This window comes from Manduca sexta, chromosome 2 (genome assembly GCF_014839805.1).
Source record: "Manduca sexta isolate Smith_Timp_Sample1 chromosome 2, JHU_Msex_v1.0, whole genome shotgun sequence".
Classification (NCBI taxonomy): Eukaryota; Metazoa; Arthropoda; class Insecta; order Lepidoptera; family Sphingidae; genus Manduca; species Manduca sexta.
The window spans coordinates 1,912,987-1,938,927 of NC_051116.1; the positions used below are offsets into that span (position 1 = coordinate 1,912,987).

Here is a 25,941-nt window from a genome sequence, read left to right on the forward strand (position 1 = left end):
CTGGACCGATTTCATTATTTTTTTTGTTGTGTTTGTTATTGTCAGGAGAAGGTTCCTATGAAAGAAAAAAATAAAAAAATTGCGCGGAAAATTAGAAATATTTAAGAAAATTGTTTGAATAACTGTCAGCGATTGACAGAATGCGCGCTGCAAATTCATAGTTAAGACGGGACGTCTGCGGGTCAGCTAGTCACTTATAAGCAGGCACTAATTACTTGCGAAATATAAAAGAAAGAAAAACCATTCAATTTTCAGTTTCAACAACAGCGTCACCTCTCGGATCCAAAACTATTCTATGCTTCAAGCTGGAACTTGATAACTGTCGGCTTTGCTTCAATATACAAAAAGCAATGTAAATCTATTTTTGACTTTATAATTTACGAAATCTCGAAAGAGGAAAACAAAGCTGTATTTCATGATAAATATTCCCGGGAGAAAGATAATATTTATGGAAAGTGGACTTGCGCTGGAGGACTGGAATTTATGACGCATATTTTGTTTTTTATTTTATCATAGAACAGAAAACAATCAGTATAATATACCAAATACATTACTACAAATTACTTTAAACATAATACTAATAAAGTACTGTTTCTGCAGTTTTACTGGTGGTAGGTCTCTCATCTGTGAGAGTCCGCCAGGGTAAGTACCACCGCAATGTCTAGTTCTGCCGCCAAGCAGCAGTGTGTAGTCACTGTTGTGTTCCAGTTTGAAGAACATTGTAGCCAGTGTAACTATTGGACATAATAAACTTAACATCTCATATCTCAGGATGGCGAGGGCAGTAGAATACCAGATGATACTTTGTAATTCAAAATGTTGGATGGCGTTTGAACTGTTTATGGGCGGTCGTGTCGCTTACCATCAGGCGAATGGCAAGCTCGTCTCGTCATTAAAAGCAATAAAAAAAGTTTTCAACATCTAAAATGTTTGTTAAAATAACAACTCATTTTGGGTAATTTGAAACCGAAACTTCAGGAAAATGACAAAGCACTGGATCTCTATAAAGTCTGTTGCATCATGCACCAATGTATTGTCTATACCTGCCGCCACCTCTCTAACGATTTCTTTTAGTCGGCAGACCATTCTTATTCTTATAGTATTAGTCATGAAGAATATATTGGCAGAGCAACTCGCTCAAATAATAACTACCACTATAATACCGTGCGATAAGTCAACCAAGTAAATTTACATTCATATTTTTCTAGTCAAATCGATTTTCTCCATTCGAGTGAGTAACGCATATCGAAAGGGCACGAAACGTCTTAAGTAGGGTATGACAGAAAAGGGCGAAGTTTCATCATCCGAAGCAAATACATACCGAATCTAAAATGCGTTAAGAACAAAATAGGGTACTGGACTCGTTGTTTTTAACAATTATCAAATATTTAAATAATATAAATTATAACACAGAGGAAATTATTAAAATCCGATGAAAAATTCAATTATAAGTCTTTGAATTTCGTTGGAAGGGGTAATTAACAAGAAACAGAAAAGAGACAATATACCCACATGTGACGTCATCGGGAATTACGACGCGTGCGAAAGAAAGAGATGAAGCGATATCCCCACATCGCGCCCACTTCTGCACATTACAATATTTTAAATATGAATTACTCGCTCATTTTTAACCAATTTTTATGCTGTTTTCGAAAAAGTACTTCTTTTTCGTATTAAAAGCCATTACATATATAATGTACAAAATCAAGCATAGGCCGGTCCCCTATTATTGAAAAACTAACTCACTTTTTTTTGCACATGACTTACGTTTGTTAGCCTGGCAGGGCCGGCTTATACCAACACACCGGTCTTGCGGGTGAGTGCTTTAGGCGAGCCTTTAAATGACCATGCTGAGGGCGACCCTCTAAAGGATCACGGCCTCGGCTCAGGTCGGCCACTGAGAGAGGATGAGACATCAACGATTATGGGGAGACTAACTCACTGGTAGTGTTTTTTTTATATAGATATTCCCCGCAGTTAAGAGCAGGGGAAAAAGCGAATGGGATACTAGAATCCCTTGGCTTAGGGACTGCAGGGCCCGGGAGGAAAATTGGAAGAGGAAAATAGGAAAGAAAAGTTGAGGAAGGAGAAGGGACCATTAGGATAGGCGGAGTGGAAAAGTAAGGGAAATGTTCGCGCATCTCATAGGCCTAAACGTGTACTTACAACAATTAGGTATGCACTTTTGACTATTAGAGCAACCTACAAGGATTTTTAGGAAGAAATTAATAGCTTTACTATTGCATAAGTTATTATTCTGTAAAGGATTTTCTGCGTGATGATAGTTTCATTTAATGTATAACATTGGAATGGTAAGATTTTATATAAAAAAATAATAATAATAACTATCATTAATTTGTAAATGTTTCCTTATGTAAGCAGTTATTTCTTTAATATTACTATAAGAGACTATTCATTTTGTAAATTGATTATGTTATAAATTTACAAAGCTTAATTTTTGCACGCCATCTGGCAGAATGTATCGGAACTTATAAATTATATTACCATTCTATGTTTTGTACCTACATTCAATGCAAATAAAAGATTATTATTATTATTATGATTACGTGCCTAAGGCCGCGACAATTTGAATTAACGGTGTAACTCCATGATCTATCTTTACTTTCCATCAAACCCTATAAAAAGTTTAGAGTTAGTACATACAGCGCATACGAAATGTACGATAAAGAAGCTGTAACATTTTTAACTGTGCATAGAGAATGAAATCCATCAAGTACTTGAATGTTCCAACGCTCGTGACCACTTAAAATAAAGGTAGTACCTTTGTTCGCGACAGTACAGAACAATAGAAGTTTTACACAAAGCCTTTCATTTGAAAACCTATTTTCAAGATGTCTAACCAGATTTCGGTTAATAACTCTACGAAACGGTTATTCGGCGTCAAATATTCTTAATATAAAAAATGGAACGTCTTTTCCTTTTTTGAAATGTGCAATTAATATATCTGGCAATATTGTTCCATATTCAAATTGGCAACTTTTTTAATTAGAAAAAAAATTTGACGCTTCAGCCAAGAATGTTTATTTTTTATGGGTGTTGTCAAAAGAATGTCGTTTGATGAACTTCTTACGCATTTAAATTAAGAATCATAAATAATATTTATCATTCCTTCGTGATATGGAATTAAAAAATATATTAATATACATACATTTTTACATGTAAAACATAAACAATTTCTGTTGAATCTAATAAATTATAAGATCCCTTAAATAATATTGATTTTATCTAAAACCTAAAATAACATAAAATCTTTATCTAAATTGATTCAGCTAATATCTTTCTGCAACATCCAACCCTTTCTGATTAGCAATAAAGATAAAATCTGCAAAGACTGATCATAAACAATTTTACTGTTCATAAATTCCTTTGCGACGGTCCTTTTGAGATTTTATAGCGTTTTTATAGCTTGTTTACTATATTGCATGCAAATTATTTAATTATTATTAAGTAGACTTCTTTTCCATTTAATGTGTACTTTAAAAGTTTGTTATGTTGTAGGTCTAATTTAAATGGCTACAGGCTCACCTATGGGACGCGTGGGACCTTACATTGGTAGCGAAATGTGCGCGTGCGCTCTGCCAGCTGCAAAAACGAAAATCATGATACTATGTCATAATGTGATTATTACTGTAAGTTTACCTCTGCTTCTAGTGTAACCGACATAGCCTTCAGAGTTGCGAAACTCAAGTGGCAGTGGGCAGGGCACATAGCTCGTAGAACTGATGGCCGTGGGGGAGAGAAGTTCTGGAGTGGCGACTACGAACCGGGAGACGCAGCGTAGGCAGTACCCCCACGAGATGGACCGACGACCTGGTGAGGGTTGCCGGAGTCCGATGGATGAGGACGGCCCAGAACCGGTCCCTGTGGCGCTCAATGAGGGAGGCCTATGTCCAGCAGTGGACGATTCCCGGCTGAAATGATGATGATGATGATGATGATGATACCTCTGCCTAACACAGATAAAGGAAACATTGCGTTATGTTAGAATGTCAATATGCTCACAATGATCTACAAATTAAAAAAAATATATTGAGTTTTGTTTAGAGAGCACGATAACAAACACACACATAATTAAGATGTGAACCGGATTTGGTTGCCTAATGAAAATGTATGTATTGTTATTTCTTATTTGATGCGATACGAGCCTGCAGTGACCGCCGCGAACTGACATATAATTTCAATTGTATCTATAAAAATAATAAACAAAAATGTTGTAATATGATTGATTCCACATATTCGTAGCAATAAAAATAGTTTACCAAATTCAAATACTAAAACTCGGTACGACGGCCATACTTCGTCAAATACTCTTTATACTCTCCACTTCCTATTAGCGGGATCACTTTGGTAGTATTCAACCGTGTTGCAAAGTCAAGGGTTAAACCAAGCTAACAAAACTACCCGAAACCCAGAAGTCACTTGATTACAATTTGCAGAGTAAGTTTGGTGTATTCAAATATAACCCGAATTAACTAGCAACGTGTATTAGTTTGTTTGTTTCAACTTCCTGAGGCCTCGAGCCTCATTTAGACGGAGCAATTGCTTAGCAATAATCAGTGTGTTTAATCAAAAAAATGATTCCGTGTCGTCTTAACTGATTTCAAAAAAAGAGGTTTTCAATTCGACTGTATTATTATATTTGTTACCTAACTTTTGATTGAATGAACTGTTTAATGATTTTTTTTATTTTGAAAGATGGTGCTTCCCTTGTGGTCCCATATTCATTGTTTGATTTGACCCATGACTTCGGTGATACATCAGAAAACTCTTAAAAACATGTCAAGTGATACTGATTTTTACTAACGCAAAAAGCAAAAATTAATACTTTTTAACAAAATTTATACAAATTTTCGAGTCGGTGCCTAATAAAAATTAAACATTACTCATTAAAATTGCTAGTTAACTATATAAATACATGAACAAATGTGCGAAAACAATGTTTAATTTTCATTAACCACCGACTCCATAATTAGTAACCAGTATATAGATAATGTTAAATGATTGTTTGGCTGTTAGTGGTTTTTGAAGGCGGTATCATATTGTGATTGGTTGAGATGAACACGTGACTGTCATATTGGTCTCTCGACCATTAAAATTAATTTTCGATTTACAAGTCGCGGTCTTCGGGATATTTAATGGGACTGGTCATTATTGCTAGCAATATTCTATTTTTAAATATCTGTCACAGACTCGTATACGTCACCGCGAGAATTACCTCGCCATTGTGTTCAGATGGGGTAACTGCTTTGCTTGGCATATAATTATTGTTAATAAACATTGATCCGTCTAAATAAGTCTTTAGACAAGTTGCAAATAGATTCCCTTTGTACAGCCTATAGTGGCGTATAACTCGAATTCTACCGGCTTCTATTTATATAGAATTTATGTAGAAACTAAAATCTATTCAAGACACTGAGCTCATTTTGCGTAGATCGGACCACTAATAACTAAAAAAAAATTAAAATATGTATAATTGTAAAATGTAGGTAGATATTGTACTTTGACTTTGCGGATGACCAACATTTTATTCCGCCCTATGACCGCGAAGAGACAATATTACCAAATATAGCAACTTAAACATAACGATCCGCTATCGCTTATAAAATGCACCCTAAAACCACTCCTCTTTCGTCCATTTTAGGGAACTTGATACATTATTCCCGTCTTCGCTAATTGCCGTCAATAAGAGGCTAAAATTAGGCCTCCGTGAGAGGCATTTAGGGGAACATAATTATATTTAGTTAACGTTCACTATTCCATAAGCATCAAAACTAGCGTATTCGCTTAGTCTGCTTGGAGTCAGGAATTGTATCCGGTAAAGAATATTAAATCCTACAAACTTACCGTATGCAGGGACATTTTGACAATGCGTTTCTAAATGAAACCACATACTTATCTACTTGGAATAACACTTTACAACAAGTTACTTGAGCCGTAGATGTAAAATAAAAAAGTGTAGATTTCGAACAAAATAAATATTAATAAAAAGTAACTTTAATTTTACGCGCCCTAATGCCACTACTACTACTATAAGAAAATTCGTCGCAGCAACATCATACTTTCTGTCAGAAATACACTCACGCACACACCATATTCGCATTAAACTACAAAATGATCAAAAAATCAGAAAACTAAACCAAGGGTTTTTTTCTTACATTTAGTAACGCAATGTCAAAATGACCCTGTATAATAATATAGCCCTTTACTGCATACTGTCCCACTGCTGAGCACGATCCTCTAATACTAAGGGTTTAGGCCTTAGTCCATCAGGCTTGCCTAGTGTCAGCAAAATTCACATACTTTCGATTCTATGTAGGTGTTCGATTTTTTCCTGCATCGTTAAAGGGAAGGATAAATGATACACGCTTAATTTCGAAAATTCAGAGGTTTGGAACTAAAGACCTTCGTCTCAGCATTCTGTTCCATTCCCATACCATTCCCCATAATTGTGTCAATTGTCGAGGAGTAATCATCTCTCGTCAGTCGACATTCTATTAGATCCCACTCCACTTACCATCACCCATTTTATAAAACAAGAAATATAGAACCTTTCATTTTGAAATTTGGAAAATATCTCAAATTTTCCCTTACCTAACTATGCGGAAATAGTAATTGATATTAAACTTTCGCATTGCTAATTTGGGATCGGGGTTATTGAAATATTTGGGACGCAATTTCCTCGTAGAAAGGTATTGTTTATGCCTACTGGATGACAGAGATGACAGGCGATGGTACCATGCATGGAAATAAATCAAAATTTATATATTAGAAACTGAAGCGAGTTTATTAAAAAATAAAAATAACTATCGTTGGCTACAGAAATACTTTCTTCAATAATTCACCATCCAACCGATCGCTACGACTGTCCACGACCAGCTGAACCTGTCTGTCAAACGCTCAGTGATTTTATAGCAAACTAGCGACCCGCCCCGGCTTCGCACGGGTGCAATGCTGATACTAAATACACTACAGAAAAACTGTGAACGTTGTATATAAAAACATAGCGGCCCGCTCTGGCTTCGCACGGGTATAACATAACAAAATAACAGTATTTCTCCACTATTTAATGGATGTTATTTTATACATATAAACCTTCCTCTTGAATCACTCTATTTATTTAAAAAAACCGCATCAAAATCCGTTGCGTAGTTTTAAAGATTTAAGCATACAAAGGGACATAGGGACAGAGAAAGTGACTTTGTTTTATACTATGTAGTGAAGAGTGTCACCAATACCCTCACAATATTATTTATTGTAACAATATTATTTATGATGATGATGGTTGATGGTCAGTTGGTTTCAATCAAATTTCAAAGCTTTATAACTTATCTATTGGCGTTAATTTTGAAATTTCTTTATACGTATAATTTTGGATGACATACATTTTTAATAGGTGCATTTAAATCTTTAGGAGAGTATGTTCAGCAGTGGACTTTAGGTGGCGGATGATGACGTATTTAAAAAAAGTAGTTGGTTAGCAAATTCTATCCACTAGAGAGGGATGAACATCTATCGTCAGTCAACTCTCCATCTGAAGCCCTCTACTTGCAATGTTTTTTTTTCTATCGGAATGATACGACACAAGGAACTTTTAATTATTCGAGTTTAGGGAGAGACAGTGTCGCTGTATGTGTTTGTATTGAGATTTTGTCCGTGGTGGAGGGGGTGTACGCTATTTGATACGTCTGTCCCCCACCACTAACTATATTTCTATAACATTATGTATTTGTGGTAACGTTACTTTCTTATGTCCGCATAAAAAAGAGCAGAGCATTAATCTCTGTCGACTTCCACGAATAAAGGCGTGATGAAATAACCGGGTCTAGTCCGCACATATTTCATAGCACTCGAATGACATATAGCCTTCGAACGAGTTTAGTGCCCGATGGAGATTTTTCCGATATTTACATAGCTCTTATTACGTGTCGCATAAAGTATTTTATTGGGTTTGTTTTAGTTTCGTTTACAGCTATAGTTTTTACTACCGGTCGCCTAACATCACATTCCTTTTTGGGATCCAAACCCGTGTTTGAATATTTGGGAATTGAGCTTTGTACCTCCCAAATCGCAACCACGCACTACCACTGAAGTTGAAATAATATGAAATTATTTATTGAACCTGTAAAATGTTATACATTAGATCCGTCAATATTAACTCTACCACCAGTTAGGAAAGCAGTGCACGCCAAAGAAGAACGGGCAAGAAACTCTAGTGTTGCTTAACTAACTAAACATTATCCTACTAATATTATAAATGCAGTATGAATGTTTGTTTCTCTTTCACAAAAAAACTAATGAATGGATTTGAATTAAACTTTACAGTAATATTGGTTATACATCAAAATACATCATAGGCTACAATTTATAATGATTTTGTATAATTTGGTCATTATAAAACGATACAAATCAAGTTAGTCGGAAAAAAAATGATCCCGGAAAACTTCACGCGGGCGAAGCCGCGAGCAAAAGCTAGTAATGTTATATATTCATGGTTGATTTTTGGTAACCTGACGTCAAGAGGAATATGTGGATACATTTATTAAAGCAATGTAAAAATGAACTGTAAATCAGTTACTTATGAATACAATATATGATTTTTTTAAGATATATGCCATTAATATACTGTATTAAAATATAATAAAAATACCCTAAAATACCATCATAGAAAAATATTCTTAAATATTCAACATATAATAAATATAAAAAACAACCTTAAAATAGCATCATAGCAAAATATTCAACATCAAGTATATTTTTAATAAATGCAGTATGCTGCTTTGTATCAAACGACACTGTTACGGTTTAATTAAACTTTTAATCACCTTCAGTTAAGGTACTCGGTGAAATGAAAAATGTTAATTGAAACATTAGTGTCTCTCATTAAATACAATTTGCATAATTATTTAATTTGAGTTGAACTTTAGTCAACAAAAGGGTGGAAAGCGAGTAATATTTGTACATATAATAATAATAATAATATCAGCCCTGTATTATATACTTGCCCACTGCTGAGCACGGGCCTCCTCTACTACTGAGAGGGATTAGGCCTTAGTCCACCACGCTCTCCTAGTGCGGATTGGTAGACTTCACACACCCTCGAAATTTCTATCGAGAACTTTTCAGGTATGCAAATTTCCTCAAGATGTTTTCCTTCATCGTTAAAGCGAACGATAAATTCACAAAGAATACACACATGATTTTTAGAAAAGTCAGAGGTGGGTGCCCTTGGGATTTGAACCTGCGGACATTCGTCCATTTGTATGTATATATAATAACAAAATTTGTATATGTACGTTTTATTTATTTATTCCATATACTTACCACTAATTACCTGTTACATCCTATATAGTTGTGTAGGACATCTTCAATATTATATTAAATACAACTAACCAACATTTTATAACATTACTAGCTGACTCGACAGACGTTGTCCTGTCTTAACTATGTATGCTCGCGCGCATTCTGTCGATCGCTGACAGTTATTTCAAACTACTGACAGTTATGTAAAATAATATTGTCGTTAAGTTTTCTTAAAGTTTCTATTATTCCGCGCAATTTTTTCTTTCATAAGAACCTTCCCCTGACAATAACAAACACAAAAAAAAATAGTGAAGTCGGTCCGGTCGTTCACGCGTTATGGCGTGACCAAGGGAAATAGGGATTCATTTATATATATAGATATAAGAGTAACTAACTAAGGCACAAGCGGCCTCTGTGAACTCCGTCAGTGAACACGTTCCGTAGAACAGTAAAACGTCTTTTTTATTACTTTGAATGACGAGACAAGCTTGCCGTTCGTCTAATGGTAAGCGATACGACCGCCCATAAACAGTAGAAACACCATCCAACCTTGAATTACAAATGTGTTTAATATTCCACTGCGCTCGCCATCCTGAGACATGAGATGTTAAGTCATTATGTCCAGTAGTTACACTTACTACAATGTCCTTCAAACCGGAACACAACAGTGACTACATTGGTGGCAGAAATAGACATTGCGGTAGTACCTACCCAAGCGAACTGTCACATATGAGAGACCTACTAGTGAATAAATATTGCGTATCAAATGCGTAAATAATGGCGCCATTTTAAACACTTGATAGAGATCACGATGGCTATGCGTGTAATACGGCCGCTGATGGATGACTTCGACAACGTTGGAGGTTTTGTATAAAGAGGTTATTAAAGTTTTGCTCAAGTTTATCGAATTTTATATAAGCAAAGGCGCGTTAAGTCACTTGGGTTACGGTGCGTCCACACAAGTTATTTTTGTTATAATTAAGAAAATTTGTCATAATGTTTGAAAGTGTTGGATGGTGTTTCTACTGTTTATGGGCGGTCGTATCGCTTACCATCAGGCGAACGGCAAGCTCGTCTCGTCATTCAAAGCAATAAAAAAGAGGAAATAAGTTTGTTACACATAAACGAAAACAAATACACCACGCCTTTGTCATCGAAGGGGTAGGCAGAGGTATAACCAGGGCACGTTTCGCCAAGTGTTCCGTCCCATGATGTGATATGAAGTACAAATTCCAGACTCCAAACTAATAATATCAGCCTGATACTAAGCAAAAAAATCTAGTACCACTTTGTCCGACCCGGGATTTGAACCCGAAACTTTAGAGCGATGTCGTACCGCGCACGCAGTAGAACTATAGCAAGGTAATAAACGCAACCGATGAATAAGATTGAATGAAAGGCACAAAGATAGACTATGCCTCTAACGTACAAACAAGCTATTTCTTTCTAAGACTTGCGAAAAGAATCCCTTAAAAAAATATATAAAAGAAATAATTACTAACTAATTAACCGATTGTTGCCGACCTCTTTAAATCCTATAACAACCGTTGCCATGGCAACGCGCTGAGACGACAAACCCAAAGCAGTAACACGAATTAGTTAATTAAGGTTGCTTTGGGTACTTAGAGAAGTTACATGTTTTGCGTCGTATATTATTATATTTACATCAAAATCATCTTAATGATATACAAGGCGTTAGTAGCAGATCCGCATGTACTTAGAATGATACACGCACTATTTGTTTACAGAGTAAAAATTACCCTCAAAATAATGCAGTCATATTGACGTATATTCTATAAACAGGAACGTCCATATAAACTATTTGTTCATCTGAACTAAAATGTCAAGCAAAACGTCACTGTTATAACCTATTTATTTACTTGAACAACAAATAATTTTACTTATTCGACTAATATTTTTATTCACATCCAGGATTACACTTAGACTCGAGTTTTTATATTATGAGCGCCACTCTGCACATAACCACATGGTGTCAATGTTGAAATCATACTAAAGTCAGGTGTACGGATTGCAGTACAGTTCAGTCGAACACAATGAGTGTACGCAACGCCAGATCTAGTACGTAGTGCATATATCGATGGTCAAGCGATTCGTCTTCCTTACTGATTTAAATATTAATTTTAATCTAAGATGTCGTAAATATTTCTTCAAATTTTTCGTAATAATACTAATTAAAAATTAATAATAATTAAGAAGACCCACAGCGCCAAAAATACCGTAGACTCATCTACGTCATGAATAATTTGGAGCATCCTTATAAACAGCTTTACCCAAAAAAATAGCCATTCTACCCAAAGTATAATCATGTTAATTATTACCATCAAATTAACTTCTAAAAGTAGCCATGCATGGGATAATTTACTATCAGGTTACCCTTTTCATGTATAGCCCGCTTTATCCACTGTTATGTAAACTCCTAAATAACTCGCATCTCTGTGATTAATATATCTAGCCTATCCATAATGATGTCCGCACCGTACCTTTCTACTCAGTTGGATAATATGACACGGGTCGTATCATATTATATTAAAATTTAGACTTTATGGTTTACGGAAAAAGGTAGGAAATTGAATAAGAATAGTTTGATCAATGGAAGCGTTCATGTCAAGTTTAGAAAAGGATTAATGTGGGTGACAGTATTGTGATGGCCAGTTATTATTACGTAACAGATTAGCATTTCCAAATATTTTATAGTTTTTTTTTTTATAAAAATACTGGCTGTATAATCTCGTTGAATTTTGTAAGAAGAACGTTAAACAAAAATAAGAGTCATTTATCAAATTAAATAAAATAAAACATAATTACTGGCTGTTATAAAGTATATAGGTGACATATTTTTTTTCATTTATGATTCGTATTTGATTCCAATTTTAAATTATTTCAAAATTCAAAAAACTAGTGCTCGATGGCCATTTAAATAACCTTTTTAAAACTAAATACTGCGTTATACATTCAACTCTGTTTCTTTAAAATCTAGAGGTATAGAATAACATATTATTAATTTACGTAAAACCGTACCCTGTCAACAAAAACAACAAATATATGCGATATAACATGCTCAAAGGTTACGTAACGTAATTACTGCAACAAAATGCTAGGAAATTTCCGAACAAACTTTAGACTAAGGTACAAAATCAAACAGCCACACGAGCGGTAACATAGTTAGCTCTCAAAGCGTAGATAAACATCGTAATTGGTTTAAGTCGGTTGCAGGGTGAGGAATATTTCATTTTATTTACTTTGACACCACGATTAAATTGCAACACGTTGTGTAAGTAATTCGCTTTAATCCGAGGAGTCATTTTAAACGTTTTACATAGCGTTTAAATTTTGGCGGGTTTACTGGCATTATAGAAGTTTCTTTGTTGCAACATGTTAAAACTTATTTTATATATAGGATAATTTTGATATTGCGATTCTAAATAAAACCACATACTTATCCTCTTAAAAAATTACATTACGTTAGTTGAATGAAAATGTAAAGTAAAAAACCTAAGTTAAGAGCAAAATGAATTTTAATGAAAAGTATTTTTATTTTTACACGCTCTAATGCCACTACTACTACTCGTACTATTCTTAGAGAATTCGTCGCAGCGGCAACATCACACTTATAGTCAGATATACGCTAAACTACAATATGACAAAAAAAAATCCGAATAGTAAATAAAAATTATATTAAATTCGCGCTAAAATCAGAAAAGTTGTTTAATTTCGCAAACATTCGCTTAATATAAGAAATCATTATGCCACAACGTTCTAGAATTTGCGAACAATTAAATAAATTACATAAATTGCATTACAAATTCTTATATTATTTTACAATCTATATATATAAAAATCAATTGCTGTTCGTTAGTCTCGCTAAAACTCGAGAACGGCTGGACCGATTTGGCTAATTTTGGTTTTGAATTATTTGTGGAAGTCCAGGGATGGGTTAAACGGTGACAAACATAAATAATAAATAACGGAAAATACTAAAAACGACAATATAAGTTTTCAATACGAAATGTTCCTACCTGTCAAACATTTCATGTCTTTTCTCTTTTTAGAAATAAAGAACTGTAACATATATATAGATGTATTCAGAAATAAGTCTGTTTCATAGTTGTAATATGAGGTCCAATTTCTTTGGTTTATTTTGTTCAAATACAAAACATTTCAGAAATAAATAAAGTGTAAAAGTGTCAGTGGGTTCTTAAAAATAGAACATAAATAAATAAATTTCAAGACTATTATTAAAATCTATCATCAATTTGTCAGTGCGTGAGAACTTTATTTATTGTTATTGTCGCAAAATGCCACGGAGACGATGACTTAGATCGTCGAAGTTAATCAAATGTGCGACAAGCTACCGCACGCGTAAACCGTACTCTCGACTAGCGAGAGACAGGTAATGATAACGTACGTATTGGTATGGCAAAATTGCGTTCCACGATGAATAATAATAATAAATGTATGTAGGTGATACGAAGTTCACCGGGTCATCTAGTAAAAAATAACATTTCCTATTAGTTAATTCTAGCAAACAGTTTTAAGTAATTATTTCGAATCAAAAATAGCCAGTCAAACAATATAAAATTACTTTTAAATTTAATGACCTCAAAATCTCTTCAGACCTTATTAAGTCCCACGTCAAATGGAGTTTAAGGTCCTTCCGGGGGTCTCAAGGGTGCCCGGAACCCGCTTAATTTAATCCCTGTTTAATGCGACCAAATACGAAAAATAGGCATTAACTTGCGTGGGTGAAAATTGGATTCGCGCCTTTGTGTTTTGAAGAGAAAATCTCTGATTTAATTTGTATAGCAGGCTTTTAAAGCTAATTATTTTATTGGAATTATTTTGCTTTATAATATGTTATACGTTTCTAAGCTATATAGATAAAGAGGTAGGCATTAAAGGTATGATTCCATAAGGCTTATTTTGCAAAGGTTCTAAAGCGATACGTCACCTCCAGAAGTGAACAAAATCAAAATTTCAAATCACCTTTAAACTTTTTTATTCGTATCAACAATTGTTTTTTCGTCACAAAAATATTTTTTAAGGTTTACTTTATTTTAAATAAAAGAAAAACAAATTCATACCACTTTTATATATTAATAAAGTTAATATTATGTACAATCATTTCGAGGTTCAAACTACCTTTATGGCTGACACAGAAATTATTTCTCATATAACAGAAATGGCAAAAAAGATCGCAAAAAACGAAACATCGTCGATTTGATGATAACATAATATGGGTTCAGCAAAACATTATTATACAATCATATATCAATTTTTTCCTTGCAGTAAATGCTAGAAAAACCTCCTCAAAGTATTTCCCTACCTGAGAATCGAAGCTACGACCCAACCTACAGCACACATACTCTCCTACTGGACTTATAATACAAAATACAGTCAGAAAGGCGTGTTAAACGTCCATTCTTCGAAGATTTAAGCAAGCCCCAGATTACAAATTCAAAACGACATTGATCGATTGCGGCGGATTTTTCACTTTTCTAGCTACAATGTCGGCCAAGATGAATCGACTTGCCGCTCGTTTATCAAAAAAAATAGTACTGACACCTCTAGGATGACTACATGCGAGGCGTTATTTACAAAAAATGATTAATTTTTTATCAAACTTAAATCCCGTCTATACACTATCAGTCTCTATAAACTTATTTTAGCGTTAAGGTGGTAGCTCAAGGTCCATTTTCATACATTTTGTTTCGGCTTTAATCTGGGTAACTAAACAAGTATTGGCAAGTAAAGAATTTAAATTCACGTCTAGTTAGTGATTAGTTCTCGCAGTTGAAGAAAAATGTAAAAATAATTAATAATCATGGATATTTCTGCCTTTAAAATTTCGTCATATTAAATTTTAAAGGCCGAAATATCCATGATTATTAATTATTTTACATTTTTCTTCAACTGCGAGAACTAATCACTAACTAGACGTGAATTTAAATTCTTTACTTGCCAATACTTGTTTAGTTACCCAGATTAAAGCCGAAACAAAATGTATGAAAATGGACCTTGAGCTACCACCTTAAGAGGTGGTTAAGAATTGCTTAAATAGCTGTCAAAACATGGGTTCCTAGTTTACACCTTATTAAGAGGCAAGATGGCGGACTTTTTACAGCTGATCGAGTAAATTTGTGTTTTAACTGAGCATAGCTTTGCGAAATTTTTTATAAGGCTATGTATGAAAGGTAAAAATACACACTCTTTATAACTAAAGGGGTAGGTAACTGATGAATCCACTAACCGCCCTGTATTCCCTCCCATATTGTGTTAGGGGCGAGCCTATCGTCGTATCGAGCATAAATTCCAGACTTCGTCCTGATACTGGAATACCCAATATCACTTTGCCAGACCCGGTGGCCAAACCTGAAATAGAATTCCAGTCGTACCTAATGCGACACCACGAGTTGTATTATAATATTAAATAATTATACTAGCCCTGTATTATATACTGTCCCACTGTTGGGCACGGGCCTCCTCTACTACTGAGAGGGATTAGGCCTTAGTCTATCACGCTGGCTTAGTGCGGATTGGTAGACTTCACACACCCTCGAAATTCCTATAGAGAACTTCTCAGGTGTGTAGGTATCCTCGCGATGATTTTCCATCAACGTTAAAGCAAGCCATGATTCACAAAGAATACACACAATATTTAGAAAAGTCAGAGGTGTGTGCCCTTGGGTTTTGAACCTGCGGACATTCGTCTCGGCTGTCCGTTCCACAACCAACTAGGCTATCGCCGTTTTTTTTAGTTGCATTACTAAATAAAAATAACCTGGTATAAAGGTTTTATTAACAACTTTGGAATCGTAAACGCCACGTGTGTTACGCCCTAAATCCAAACACGCCTCAGTCCCTTTATCCCTAAAGCGAAATACTTTTTTCTTCGTCTTAGACAATTTGTCAAACAAGTCTAGAACGACAGTGATAGGCAATTAGTAACGTTTTGACTCCACAAATCAATGTTTTTTATTTAGAAAAAGGACCAAAGACCTTGTTAGTTTTGTTTGTAGAATGAGACTGTATAAAAGTAATGATTTATGTTTACGCGAATGTTAGGCATTGAAATAAAAATATTTTTCGGATTTTAGCGCGGTTTTTATTAAATTTCCTCTTAATGTTTCGAAGACTTTGCAGCCTTCATGGTAACGTGGTAACGTGGCGGACAGAAGTATTGGTCGTTTGAAAAGACAAACAATTGGTACCCATCGATATAATATGTAATACTAGATTTGGCATTCCGAACATTCACTATGTTCAACGGATTTAAACTGATGTCCATTCAAACTGACTTTAGTGTGGTCAATATTAACAGCTTGTGGTTGTGTAAGGAGTGACGCTCATGCTATAAGAACTCGAGTGTAAGTGTAAACTTGGATCTGAATAAAAAATGTTAGTCAAATAAGTAAAATTATTTGTTGTTCAAGTGAATAAATAGGTTATCACAGTGACGTTATGCCATTTTAGTTTAGATTTTGAACAAATAGTTTATATAGACGTTCGTGTCTATAGAATATACGTCAATGCCTTTACTGAATTAATATACAAAATCTATTAACACAACAATACAATTACATTGTTATAATTGATTTTGAATATCCGGAGCATATTCAAATATCCCTTAGAAACAAAACAGAGCGCAAAGGGCACATATTCATGACCCCTAACTCAAACAATTATTAACTAAAAATGTCAAACACAAAATTGCATACCATGTCTCTATAATGGTGCCATTAATAAAACTTAAATGAAAATCTGTCTCTTAACGAGTTTGAAAATTTTGCAGACAAGTAATTTGAAAGTTTTGCCTGATATAATTCATTAAAGGTCTGGGAATTATATAGTCTACATCGTTTAATATAATGTACATACTTTGTTTGGATGGCTAAGTGTTTATGTAATACACTTTACATACGAATATAAAGCGCTCCGTTCGCACTAAAAAAGCGGTGATAGCCTAGTTGGTTGTGGAACGGACTGCCGAGACGAATGTCAGGTTCAAAAGCCAAGGGCACGCATCTCTGACTTTTCTAAAAAAAATATGTGTCTATTCTTTGTGAATTATCGCTTGCTTTAACGGTTAAGGAAAACATCGTGAGGAAACCTGCACACCTAAGAAGTTCTCTATAGGAATTTTGAGGGTGTGTGAAGTCTACCAATCCGCACTAGGCCAGTGGTGGACTAAGGCCTAATTCCTCTCAGTAGTAGAGGAGGCCCGTGCCCAGTAGTGGGACAGTATATAATACAGGGCTGATATTACGATATTATAAGGCGCTCCAGCAAAATGACGGGCTATCCGAATTTTTAGAAGCTATTTATTCGAAATTAGTACTCTAAACTGGCGGAAATACATGAAGATTGATGAAGGTCGAGGAAGCGAGAGAAGTGTGCCGGAATCGTGTAAAATGGCAATTCATAGTCTGTGTCTACCCCTATGGGATAGAAGCGTGATACTATATATGTATCTATTCGAAAATTATACATATAGAAAAAAAAACATTTTTCACTATAATATATTCATACAAACACGTAATGCCGTTGGTCATGCGTCTGATCTCCCCTGTCACGTCAGATTGCCATCTCACCAAATCAGAGTGAAGGAACAGAGAGTGCACATGTGTATTGCGCACACCTTTAAACTATAATATATCCTGCGTGGCTGATCTCCATTGAATTGGACGCCGCAGCCAAAATTCGGTTAGCAGAGATTCATTCAAACAATATCAATTATGTCAACAGTTAAACGGCAATAGCATGTAAGCCTATAATCACGCCTATCTATTCTAAACTGTAAATTAATAGCCTTAGGAGGTGGGCTGGATATTACATTCAAATAACCGATTGTTGGCTCAAAGCGTTAATTACTTATTGTAATTAATATGTCTGGTGAAATTCAGGCAAGTGTTCGCTCCATATTATATACACCCTTATCCCCGGAGGAGTAGGTAGAAGTCCCACTTTCCACCATGTGTTTCGTCCCGTGATGTGATAGGGGCCGAGTATATCGCCGTATCGGACACAAATACCAGACTTCGGCTCATATTGAGTAAAACCCAAATCACTACCTGACCTGGGATTCGAACCAAGCTAGAGCGGTGTCGTACTGCCTACGTCAAAATAAATGATATCATTTATATATAAATGATTAATATTTACAGCGTAGTGGGCTAAAATCTATACATATTATAAAATAAGGCCCCTTTTCTGTCTGTCTGTATGCTATCGATTTTCGGAAAATCTTCTGAACGGAATTTTATGAAATTTGGTATGGAGATAGGTTAAGACCCTGGGAAGGTTATAGGCTGCTTTCTATCCCGGGAAATTATTAAGCGGGAGTTTTATCCCGGAAAACTTCTTCACGCGGGCAAAGCAAGCAACAACTAATCTAATTATAATTAGTATTAGTACCTACATTTTGTATCGGATTCCATTTCGAAAAATTTCACTCTTCGCCACCGCGAAGCAGTCCATACACCATATTATGATTATTTTAGACTAGCAAATTCTCGCAGCAATATTTTAATACTTTTACTCACAAACATGGAACCCGACGCAAGTCCCTCAATCTCCAAAATGAACAAAAGTCAGCTTGCAGTGATTTATTGCACGGTCAAAATTGCTTGCGGAGATTTTTCAAGTTAACTTATTAATCTAAAACTTCGCATTAGTAATTACTTACCACCTTATTCATAGACGTATTTTATCTAAGGACGGAGTAATTTCAATTAGGGCATAGGTTTAAGGAAGGCAATATAAGTCTTTATGTAATTTAGTATAAGTATTATTAATTATTGATTGGGTTCTGTATTGGCTTTTGTTAAATTAAAGTTAAAATTAAAAATTAAAATTGTTCCATATTTTACTACAAAATAGCGAGGCCTGTTTTGTTCAATGTATACAAAAGAATCTAATTTTCTAAAATTTCAAAATCCGTTGTATTAAAATTCGTCCAAACACCAATATTTTAATTAAATTTCCTAATTTACGAACATTGTAACTAGAAAAAAAACCTTTTGAGATAATATAACGCTAATTAACGGTGTATAATTATGTAAAAGATCAAAGAAAATAATTTGGTCGTTCATTTCATTAATTAGAAGTTTAACAAAGAACCGACCGACTAGATAATCAATTTTTTAAATAATTAAAAATATACGTAGCCAATTAACAAGCCGAAGTGGCAGTGGGGATAGCACATAGCTCGCAGAACTATGGCCGATGGGGAAAGAAGGTTCTGGAAGCCACGAACTGGCAAGCGCGGCGACGAACGTCCACCCACGAGGTGGACAGAAGACTTCAAAATTTGCAGGAGGTCGCTGCGTGCGGGCCGCATACATTAGGTCGATCTGTAAATCTTTGGGGGAGGCTCATATTCAGCAATGGACATTCTGCGGCTGATGATGATGAATTAAAAATATGAACATCACATCTCTTCTCACTAATATTGTAAATGCGACTGTGTGTTTGGGTATTTGTATACATAGGAACTACTAAACGAAATTTGATGAAACTTTGCACACGGATAGACATTATCCCAGATTAACATTATATTATAATGTTTGGGTGTTTTTGAAGCATATATAGAAACCGCTGAACGATTTCGGATGAAATTTAGCACACGGATAGACCATGTCCGAGATTATATTATAATATAGAATAGCATTTAATATATCGTGAAAAAATACACATACGAGAAAAACAATTGTTCATGCGAATTTTAACCGTATTTCGATTCCGTACGGTTTTATTTAACCTTCTAGAAATAATACCTAGACTACTATTTAAATTTATTGTAATAATTTCTACCGAACAAGAGATTTCCTGTTACTCATTAACATACATTTCTGTTTAACACAATAACAACCCTTGTTAATTAACATGTTTAACATTTTATCTCAATACATAACGTTCCTACGGGAATCGGGAACAGAGCTGGAAAATATTATAATTGAGGTTTACGAAGCGAATTCAGTTTACATATAATCACGCTTTTGTTCTGAAGGGTGAAGAGAAAACTAGTGCTCATATTTTGGCTAAGTATCTGCTAGTTCTCGTGGATAAAGGGAGAGGACTGCAACTTTAAAAAGATGATTTAATTCATAAGTTATAACCCTATGCACACCTCCAAGGCAATTCTTATGCCCTCAGTCTCCACAGTAAATGCAACACACGGGGCACATTTGTCGCGGCCCTAGGCACACAGTTAAGTGTACCTCATGGTTGTCAATTCACATTGAGGCCTATGACGTGTCACGAACATTTCCTGACCTTCTCCCTTCCTACCATTCTAAGAGAGTTCCTTCTTTCCCTCAGACTTCCTTTCCAAGATATCCATTGCCATCTTTCCTCCAGGTCCCCGCAGTCGTTAAACCAGGGGATTCCACTTTCCCATTCACAAGTTTCCCCCACAGTTACTGCGGGGTTCGACACGAAAAAAACCTTTATACAAAAATTCAATTAACATTTTTAACGCTCATATACAGCCACGAAAATACCTGATCACATACCAAACTTCAAAGCGCCTTTTCACATAAAATTCGAGTAAAATATTTATTTTTCTACATCTAAATTAAAGTAAACCCTTTGAAATTTATTTTAATGAACTAAAATATTAGTTGATGATTGCAAAAGTTGTAAGCTATTTTGAATCGCTCTTTTTTGTTGACTGTTGACAATACGATATATACGGCCTTCTACAAAAAACTACAGACAGCCCTACATCCGCTCTTCATAAATTAGCCTTAATTGCGAAGCCTCAAGGGACAACCCTACCAAACGCCAGACAGCCAATTGCGTCACAATTTACAAGTTACTTTAACAATGGCAATAAGTGCCAAGCGAGAAAACAGCATCCCGGTAAAGTTTTCTACAATCATACTTGCAGTGGACAGGCGATTAAAAACCATTGTCGTGTTACCTTATAATTATTATAAAGACGATGAATTTGCATTGATGATTAGGATTACATTATAATTGTCATAAATACGATTTGTGGAAAAACATTGATGTTTGAGGCATTTAGATATCTTAGGCATTCAGAAATCGTATTGAAAATACCTGGCAAGTGCGACCTGAACTCCCGCACTGAGGGTTCCATTCAAACTGATACAAAATTGACAAAATGAACTTCGCCGTTCGATCTCGAGATACGAGTACTGCATCAACTGCAAATAATAAGTTCGTAATGATATTATTAATTAAGTTATTAAATAAAAATATTACAAATTCCATTGAAGTTAAAATAATCAGACTTATATGCAAGTTTATCGGTTGTAGGTCTCTCATATGTGAGAGTCCGCCTGCGTAGGTATCACCGCAATGTCTATTTCTACCGCCAGCAGTGTGTAGTCACTGTTGTGTTCCGGTTTGAAGAACATTATAGCCAGTGTAACTACTGAACCAGTGAACATAATAGGACTTAATATCTCATGTCTCAGGATGGCGAGAGCAGTGGAATACCAAACAATGCTTTGTTATACAAGGTGTTGAATGGTGTTTCTACTGTTTATGGGCGGTCGTATCGGCCATGAGGCGAACGGCAAGCTCGTCTCGTCATTCAAAGCAATAAAAATATATATTACACTTATTTTCATTAAACCGCACTTAGGGTTTATTGAAATAAGCCGATAATAGTGTAGTGGACAAGTTTTTAGCGTCTGCGCGTTGCCTAAGAGGCTTAGTTTACCCTCAAACATACTTCACATTAATTTGTCATTTCGTTAATCTCAACAGACCGGCCTAACTGACATTCGAAGGTTCTGGCAGTTCCTTTATGTATTTAGGTCGACGTGGTATTATTGTTACACTAAACTGCCGACTGTCTCGATAGCTTAGCTTTGTGCGCAAAGCATGACCGCTCTGTGGTCCTGGGTTCGAATCCCGGGTCGGAAAAACTGATATTGAAATTTTTTGCTCAGTATTTCTGAGTGGAATTTATGTCCGATAGTTGCATCTGTGCCTACCCCTTCAGGGATAAAGACAAGGTTCTATGACAATTTTTACTTATGTTATAAAAATTATACTAAACTTTTTCATATTGGTATTAGAAAACACAATTATTCTTTTATCACGGATGGGCGTTAACGCGAGCGGAGTCGCGAGCAAAAGCTACATTTCACCTCTTGAGAGCTATTTTCTCTTACATTGTTGTCTTCGAACATACATATTGAATTATCAATTTATCCCCAAGCCTCTTGTGAACAAAACATTTATAGGAAAAAAAAACAATCAAAATAGATAAACTGAAAAACAATACGTAATAGAATGAATGTATTTTTGCTAAATATTTCATTACATTGAATTGGTTTTGTTTCCGGTATTCGGATCGGGGTGTAGACGACCTATATCTCCGTAATGTGAAGGAAAATCCAGTTTCGTGCCGATATTTATGTAGTTTCAGGTAAGACGATTTACAAGATATTGGCACTTGGGAAAAGATATTTCCTAGAACATAAGTGTGTTCACACGATCGTCAGATCATAACATACATACATAACATCACGCATTTTATCCCCGAAGGGGTATGCAGAGGCGCAACTAGGGCACCCACTTTTCGCCAAGTATGTTCCGTCCCATGATGTGATAGGGGGCGAGCCTATCGCCATATCGGGCATAAATTCCAGACTCCGGGCTGATACTGAGCAGAAAAACCCAAATATCACTTTGCCCGACCCGGGGGTCGAACCCAGGACCTCAGAGCGCTATTGTACCGGACGTGCAATACAACTACGCCACCGTGGCAGTCATCAATCGATCGTCAGAAACATTACTATTAATGTATAATAGTAAGATATCCAGGATAGTGACTCCATACATATTTATTATGCCCCAAGTGTGTTGCGTTCCATGGCCAGTAGCTTTTCGTCATCATCATCATTAAGTCCACTGCTGAACATAGGCCTTACTCAAAGATTTCCAGACGGACTTGTGGAAAGCGGCCTGCATCCAACGTGTTCCTGCAACCTTTGCCAAGTAGTTTTTAAACATTTTCAACCACGTCTGCTCTTAAACCGAATACATTTCGTTTCGTATACCTATTGATTGCAGAACAGGACTTAACTTACATATGCTTTTGAAATAAAAAACGATTATACTAATTCAGACAAATTATAACTAGAATTAGAGCTTGTTCTCAACTGAGTCGGCGTTGCTAAATACACAAAACTAAGCTGTTAAAATCCGTCATATGCTGTAACTTAATAAATATAATTTGAGATCTTATTGATAGGTTTATAAAATAGCAACGATTTCGGATGCTGGCTTTAATTAGACAACGTATCAGCTGATATAGCACTTCAGACAAAACTGAATTGCATCTTAATATAGCCTTATAGGGCATTTCATTCACGAAGACGAGCCCTACCACTTTTTGAGCAGGGGTATTGCGGGGCAAAGAGACTGATCTAAGCACTGACTCCGACGCTGTCCATTGTAGTGTGCGTGTGCACTTATGCTGTTCACGCACACTGTAAGCAATTAGGGAAAGCAGTGGGGCGCGTCTTCGTGGATGAAATGATCTATACCAGAGATGGCGAACCAATGACGCGTCCCAGTGGTGCTACGTGACAAAATAATCAAACTCGCGAGTAATATGTCAAATATTGTATACGTATAGTTCTTTAGGCTTCCCTTCGTTTAACATCGGGGTGGAGTGAAGCCACTTTTGCGAGCCCTGATGAAACAAAAAACATAGTTGGGTCATCAAAAAGTTGCTGTAGCGACCACGTCGCACATAATACCACGTAGACTTAGATAAGTGTTAACTAACCATTTGTACATAGAATAAAGTAGACTAAATACCAGCTCGTGTCTCATTTCATCTTGCCATAAATTACTGGCAAACTGGTGACTCCAACGTGCCTTTGAGAAGTTCCCAAATAAATTAATGGCAAATCGCTAAAAGGGACACTCGGTTAGATAAAACCGGACCTGGATAGCACGTTGCAAGCCATTTGTTTAATGAATAATGGCGCGTTTACTCTTAAAGGCATCCCTGATCTACACAATCTTTCAACTCAATAAGCAGTGAAAACTCTAACATTTTGTACCCAATTGAAGACGAGTTTGAATCAATCGAAACGACGTACAAAGCGCTCGTGTCATGCTAAAACAATCGCCCTTTGTCCCATTAGCAAACATTCTGGAAATTAACGTCTAATGAGTTTCAAAGTTTTCCATTCATTAACTTGTTACTAAGGATCTTTATGTCAACAATTTAATTAAGTTTAGAAGTGTTTGTGTATTTGGTTTTTAGCGTAGTAAAAATTTATGTTTAGTATTTCGTTTTTATTTTGGTATCTAAACAATAATCAGTGGCTAACAATATATAGCCCGATTCCTATCGGCTTCCCTTTCGTAACAGTATATAACCCGATTCCTATCGGCTTCCCTTTCATAACAGTATATAACCCGATTCCTATCGGCTTCCCTTTCGTAACAATATATAGCCCGATTCCTATCGGCTTCCCTTTCGTAACAATATATAACCCGATTCCTATCGGCTTCCCTTTCGTAACAGTATATAACCCGATTCCTATCGGCTTCCCTTTCATAACAGTATATAACCCGATTCCTATCGGCTTCCCTTTCGTAACAATATATAGCCCGATTCCTATCGGCTTCCCTTTCGTAACAATATATAACCCGATTCCTATCGGCTTCCCTTTCGTAACAATATATAGCCCGATTCCTATCGGCTTCCCTTTCGTAACAATATATAACCCTATTCCTATCGGCTTCCCTTTCGTAACAATATATAGCCCGATTCCTATCGGCTTCCCTTTCGTAACAATATATAACCCTGTTCCTATCGGCTTCCCTTTCGTAACAATATATAGCCCGATTCCTATCGGCTTCCCTTTCGTAACTATAACCCGATTCCTATCGGCTTCCCCTTCATATTTTTACAAAATTATCATTAGAACGATTTACAGACATATGCATATTAGTACCTAAGTTGTGTCGCGTTCCCTTTCAGAAAATTTTACCCTTCACCACTGCTAAACATAATTTAAGACATATCGTTGGCTCACTTTTACAATGTCCTAGTTATTTGCTAGTTGTATGATATATTTTATATCCGCCCGGATAGCGACCACCGCACACAAGATGTTAAAACCCCCTATAGTGGCCCACGTAAATTTCCTATTCCGGGATCAGCCTATATATATGCGGTTCCAACAGGCCAGCGTAATTGTGTCGACTGCTGATGGGTAATCATCTCTCGTCAGTCGATATACTATTGGACCCCACTCCATTTACCATCAGGTGCAGTGAGAGCACTATGCCGTGCTAATAAAAAAAATACTTATGTTGGAAAAATTAGATTTGAAAATTTGATGTTGATAAAAAATGTAAAACACAATATGTTCCTTTATTTATAAAGATAATAATAAAGTTATATTTATTCTGCAAATATTGGTAAATAACGATGACCAAACATGAGATTCTTCAGAGCAACCATATTTGACCAAAAGATGGTATGCAAAATTACATTTTGTTCAAGTGTATAATATAAGAATTTTTCAAAGCATTTATGTCACAAGCATGCACTATAAAAAAATATCATTGTCAAATCCTAAGTAAGTATTATATAAG

At 35.6% G+C, this 25,941-nt stretch overlaps 1 protein-coding gene across 6 annotated transcripts in view; it reads left to right on the plus strand.

Annotated features, from left to right (window-relative positions):
• The window catches only part of LOC115452742 (sex peptide receptor), a 245,348-nt gene that overhangs the window by 181,630 nt on the left and 37,777 nt on the right, over nt 1–25,941 (plus strand). For 3 of the 6 annotated variants that reach the window (XM_037437819.1, XM_037437818.1, XM_037437821.1), the window contains one exon: nt 22,681–22,744. The exons of the other annotated variants lie outside the window; for them this stretch is intronic. The gene's annotated coding sequence lies outside the window, so the exon portion shown is untranslated. The remainder of the gene's footprint in view (nt 1–22,680; nt 22,745–25,941) is intronic. 6 annotated transcript variants of the gene reach the window in all.